Source organism: Oncorhynchus mykiss, chromosome 21 (genome assembly GCF_057628025.1).
Source record: "Oncorhynchus mykiss isolate SJ-2025 chromosome 21, ASM5762802v1, whole genome shotgun sequence".
Classification (NCBI taxonomy): Eukaryota; Metazoa; Chordata; class Actinopteri; order Salmoniformes; family Salmonidae; genus Oncorhynchus; species Oncorhynchus mykiss.
Genome location: NC_143042.1, coordinates 36,176,640 through 36,182,639, shown reverse-complemented (window position 1 = coordinate 36,182,639; position 6,000 = coordinate 36,176,640).

Genomic DNA, 6,000 nt, shown 5'->3' with positions numbered 1-6,000 from the left:
TAGTTTTTGTTCGTAAGCAGGAATCAGGAGGATAGAATAATGGTCAGCTTTGCCAAATGGAGGGCGAGGGAGAAATTTGTATGCGTCTCTGTGTGTGGAGTAATGGTGGTTTAGAGATTTATTCCCTCTGCTTGCACATGTGACATGCTGGTAGAAGTAAGGTAAAACTGATTTAAGTTTGTCTGCTTTGGCCTCCCGGGTGGCGCAGTGGTTAAGGGTGCTGTACTGCAGCGCCAGCTGTGCTATCAGAGTCTCTGGGTTCGCGCCCAGGCTCTCTCGTAACCGACCGGGAGGTCCGTGGGGCGACGCACAATTGGCCTAGCGTTGTCTGGGTTGGTCGGTAGGGATGTCCTTGTCTCATCGCGCACCAGCGACTCCTGTGGCAGGCCGGGTGCAGTGCGCGCTAACCAAGGTGGCCAGGTGCACGGTGTTTCCTCCGACACATTGGTGCGGCTGGCTTCCGGGTTGGATGCTCGCTGTGTTAAGAAGCAGTGCGGCTTGGTTGAGTTCTGTATCGGAGGACGCATGACTTTCAACCTTCGGCTCTCTCCCGAGCCTGTACGGGAGTTGTAGCGATGAGACAAGATAGTAGCTACTACAACAATTGGATACCACGAAATTGGGGAGAAAAAGGGGTAAAAAAAAAGAGAATCATACTGGTTTCACTTTTGAGTTGTGGGTGTTTATTTTCAGTGTTAGTGTTTGTGCCACACGGGACTGTTTCGGTTTGATTACTTCACGTTTATTGTTTTGTTCAGTGTTCATTACTTTATTAAAAAACATGAACCCTTACCACGCTGCGCTTTGGTCCTCACCTTCTTCCACCACAGACGATCATTACAGAAACACCCACCACCAAAGGACCAAGCAGCGTGGTAACGGGTAGCAGCAGCAGTAGCAGCAGCGATTGCAGGACTCCTGGACATGGGAGGAGATTCTGGACGGCAAGGGACCCTGGGCACAGGCTGGAGAATATCGCCTCCCCAAGGCTGAGCTGGAGGCAGCGAAAGCCGAGAGGCGCTGGTATGAGGAGGCAGCACGGCGGAGCGGTTGGAAGCTCGAGAGGCAGCCCCAAAAATGTCTTGGGGGAGGCACACGGGGAGTGTGGCTAAGTCAGCTTGGAGACCTGAGCCAACTCCCCGTGCTTACCGTGAAGAGAGAGGGACCGGGCAGGCACCGTGTTATGCCGTGAGGCGCACGGTGTCCCCTGTGCGTGTGCATTGCCCTGTGTGGTACATTGCAGCGCCTCGTATCGGCCGGGCTAGAGTGGGCATCAGGTGCCATGAAGCCGGCTCTGCACATCTGGTCTCCAGTGCATCTCCTCGGGCCGGGGTACAAGGTACCAGCCTTATGCATGGTGTCCCTGGTTCGCCAGCACAGCCCAGTGCGGTCTATTCCACCTCGCCGCACTGGCCTAGCTACGGGGAGCATTCAACCAGGTAAGATTGGGCAGGCTCGGTGCTCGAGAGCTCCAGTGCGCCTTCACGGTCCGGTCTATCCGGTGCCACCTCCACGCACCAGCCCTCCGGTGGCAGCCCCCCGCACCAGGCTGTCTCTCCATCTCCTTCCTACAGGTGCTCCCGCCTGTCCAGCGCTGCCAGAGCCTTCCTCCTGTCCTGAGCTGCCAGAGTCTCCCGTCTGTCCTGAGCTGCCAGTCAGCCAGGACCTGCCAGAGCCGCCAGTCAGCCAGGAGCTGCCAGAGCCGTCCGTCAGCCAGGAGCTGCCAGAATCGCCCTTCACTCCGGTGCTGCCGGAGTCTCCCGTCCGTCCGGTGCTGCCGGAATCTCCCGTCCATTCGGGACCCGTGGCTTGGGTCTCCAGTCCGAGGTCGGCGGCGAGGGTCGCCGCGTTAAAGAGGCCACAGAGGCGGGTAGAGAGGCGGAGAAGGACTATGGTGGAGTGGGGTCCACGTCCCGCGCCAGAGCCGCCACTGCGGACAGACACCCACCCAGACCCTCAATCAGAGGCTGTTGTCAATCATTGTCCCTGATTGAGAATCATACTTAGGTAGCCTGTTTTCACTTTTGAGTTGTGGGTGTTTATTTTCCGTGTTAGTGTTTGTGCCACACGGGACTGTTTCGGTTTGATTACTTCACATTTATTGTTTTGTTCAGTGTTCATTACTTTATTAAAAAACATGAACACTTACCACGCTGCGCTTTGGTCCTCACCTTCTTCCACCACAGACGATCGTTACAAGATTTGCGGCAATATTGATACAGGAGCGGAGCCAAGTATTAAAGGGGGGATGGGATGGGACACTTTGTGGCCTATTGGATAATAAAATGTGTGTATGTGTGTGCGTATGTTTGTGTGTATGTGTGGGCGTGAAAAGTCAGTATAAAATGAATTGTTTTGTATTCTTGAGGGTAGAACGTTCCGTAACCACCTTTTTGACCATTTAGCTGGGCCTCCGTCTGTTTCATTCGACCAGTATCTTACAAATTCTGGTTTGCAGACAGAGTAATATAATTAAATTGGGTGATGTACCTGGAGGACACAATTCTCTTATCAGCCATGCCTCTTCTAAAGACTGTCCCCCCCTGCTCGAAGTCTTTTTACACACGGTTGGTTCAGTGAATCTGTGAATGGTTCATTAAATCAGTTATGGTTCCATTTATTGCTCCAATGTTACCTGGATAGCTGTGGCAATTATTGTGCTAAGATATGCCAACAAGCGCTGACCTTCGGGGGCATGTGCATTTAGTAGACCCAAAGTCCATACGGGGTGCTATCGGTGGCCCTGGACGCTGTTGGTGACCCTTCATGGCACTGGCGTCTCATTCGAACGTCTGGCCTATCAACTCTCAATGGTAGTTTCTGTGCCTACCATGGTGACCACGGATAACGGGGAATTGGGGTTCGATTCCGGAGAGGGAGCCTGAGAAACAGCTACCACATCCAAGGAAGGCAGCAGGCACGCAAAAGATCCACTCCTAATTCGGGGAGGTAGTGATGACAAATAACAGTAGAGGAATTAATTAATAAAGGATGTTTAGAACGGATGTTTAGAAGCATTTTTGAATGTGGTCTGAAACGGTGTATTGTCCATTGGTGGAACATAATGTCCAATGGGGTGACGGCAATAAATGAAAGGAAAAAAAGGTCTTGTCTTGGACAAAATGTAAAAATAATTCTTAAGCATGAGGCAGGTAACATTATAATAGTACAGAAGTAAGATAATTGCTTTTTATCTAGATTTAGTGAAATTACTGTGAATCTTACCCAAAATGAGACACTTGATTATCATCATTATGCAAAGAAATAATGTGTTTTTCATTTTAAATTACATAATATGATTACTAATTTAAATACAGAAGTAACTAAATAATAAGTCAAAATATATTTATTGTCTTTTTGGGAATCATTAAACCTTTTTAAACTCAGCAAAAAAAGAAACTTCCCTTTTTCAGGACCCTGTCTTTCAAAGATAATTCATAAAAATCCAAATAACTTCACAGATCTTCACTGTAAAGGGTTTAAACACTGTTTCCCATGCTTTTTCAATGAACCATAAACAATTAATGAACATGCACCTGTGGAACGGTCATTAAGACACTAACAGCTTACAGACGGTAGGCAATTAAGGTCACAGTTATGAAAACTTAGGACACTGAAGAGGCCTTTCTACTGTCTCTGAAAAATACCAAAAGAAAGTTGCCCAGGGTCCCTGCTCATCTGCGTGAACGTGTCTTAGGCATGCTGGAAGGAGGCATGAGGACTGCAGATGTGGCCAGGGCAATAAATTGCAATGTCCGTACTGTGAGATGCCTAAGACAGTGCTACAGGGAGACAGGACGGACAACTGATCGTCCTTGCAGTGGCAGACCACGTGTAACAACACCTGCACAGGATCGGTACATCCGAACATCACACATGCGGGACAGGTACAGGATGGCATCAACAACTGCCCGAGTTGCATCAGGAACGCACAATTCCTCCATCAGTGCTCAGACTGTCCGCAATAGGCTGAGAGAGGCTGGACTGAGGGCTTGAAGGCCTGTTGTAAGGCAGGTCCTCACCAGACATCACAGGCAACAACGTCGCCTATGGGCACAAACCCACCGTTGCTGGACCAAAAGGTGCTCTTCACTGACGAGTCGTGGTCTTGTTTCACCAGGGGTGATGGTCAGATACGCGTTTATCGAATAGGCGTTACACCGAGGCCTGTACTCTGGAGCGGGATTGATTTGGAGGTGGAGGTTCCGTCATGGTCTGGGGCGGTGTGTCACAGCATCATCGGACTGAGCTTGTTGTCATTGCAGGCAATCTCAACGCTGTGCGTTACAGGGAAGACATCCTCCTCCCTCATGTGGTACCCTTCCTGAAGGCTCATCCTGACATGACAATGCCACCAGCCATACTGCTCATTCTGTGTGTGATTTCCTGCAAGACAGGAATGTCAGTGTTCTGCCATGGCCAGCAAAGAGCCCAGATCTCAGTCCCATTGAGCAAGTATGGGACCTGTTGGATCGGAGGGTGAGGGCTAGGGCCAGGGCCATTCCCCCCAGAAATGTCCGGGAACTTGCAGGTGCCTTGGTGGAAGAGTGGGGTAACATCTCACAGCAAGAACTGGCAAATCTGGTGCCGCCCATGATGAGGAGATGCACTGCAGTACTTAATGCAGCTGGTAGCCACACCAGATGGTGATTGTTACTTTTGATATTGCCCCCCCCCCCCCCTTTGTTCAGGGACACATTATTCAGTTTCTGTTAGTCACATGTCTGTGGAACTTGTTCAGTTTGTGTCTCAGGTGTTGAATCTTGTTATGTTCATACAAATATTTACCTATGTGAAGTTGGCTGAAAATAAACACAGTTGACAGTGAGAGGACGCTTCTTTTCTTGCTGCACTCATATATGTATTCACATTAAGTGTAATGTCACACCAGAGGACAAATTCAAGGCACTAATGCATGAAATTATTAATTACATTTGATATAAATTCAAAGTTGAAACTAGCCATATAACAGTTAGAGTTGTTTCGACATAGTTTATTGTGACTATATGTTTTTTTACTTTAATGTTAGAGAAAATCATTTTTCACTTTTATTTTGGCCATATGGCAACTAGCCATATGCATCTTTCTTTTGAAGCCAAACCCACCACTGCTGTGTGTTGGCAAATAACTCTATTTTCGGGTCATCTGACTATTCAGTAGCACCGGTTTCAATCCAAGTGCCAATGCCTATTAGCAAACTTACTCCACGCACAGAAACGCATACAAATGTATCCCTCACCCTCCATTTACATTTACTCTTAATCAAGGCTTTTTTTCTGGCAACCCTTCCAAAGAGTCTATTGGCATGGAGGTGGCATCTAATTGTAGATTTGAGTCCTGGTGACCCTAAAATGCAACCAAGTTCTGTAATTCTCCAACTTTAGATTTTGGATTTTTCTTTGCTTTCCGAACCAACCAGATACACTTCTGACCAATACCAGGCAAGTACACCACTGTTCCAGTGTGTTTAAACTTCTTAGTTGTTGCCCTAATAGTGGTAAATGGTATATTTCGGATATTTTTGCTATTTTTTTGTACCCATTGCCTGTTTTACGAAGGTCAACAACCATTTGTCTTTTTTTGTTTGTGAGCTCTTTGACTTTTGCCACAGTGATGTGTGACAAAGGGATTGTACATGTGTGTTACCTAATTTTTATACCCCAGTGAAACAGGAAGCCATGGAAGGCCACAATACAGTTCCTTAAACTGAGATGAATTTAAAAAAGTAGAATGTTAATCCAGATTTTATTTTGTTAGATTTTATTTACAATAATCATTATGGGTGCCAATCAAGTCATACAAATATCTTTCTCTGAGCAATTGTATTAGTATAAAATAATATAATGTTCACAAGTATAAGTATTTGAATTACTTATTTTATACATTATTTTTTCGCTCATCTTCATCAAGGGTGCCAATAATTATGGAACTGTCTTGATTAGGGGGGCGGTTGAATGAGATTGTGACTGCGTTCCAAATGTCACCCTATTCCCTATAGTA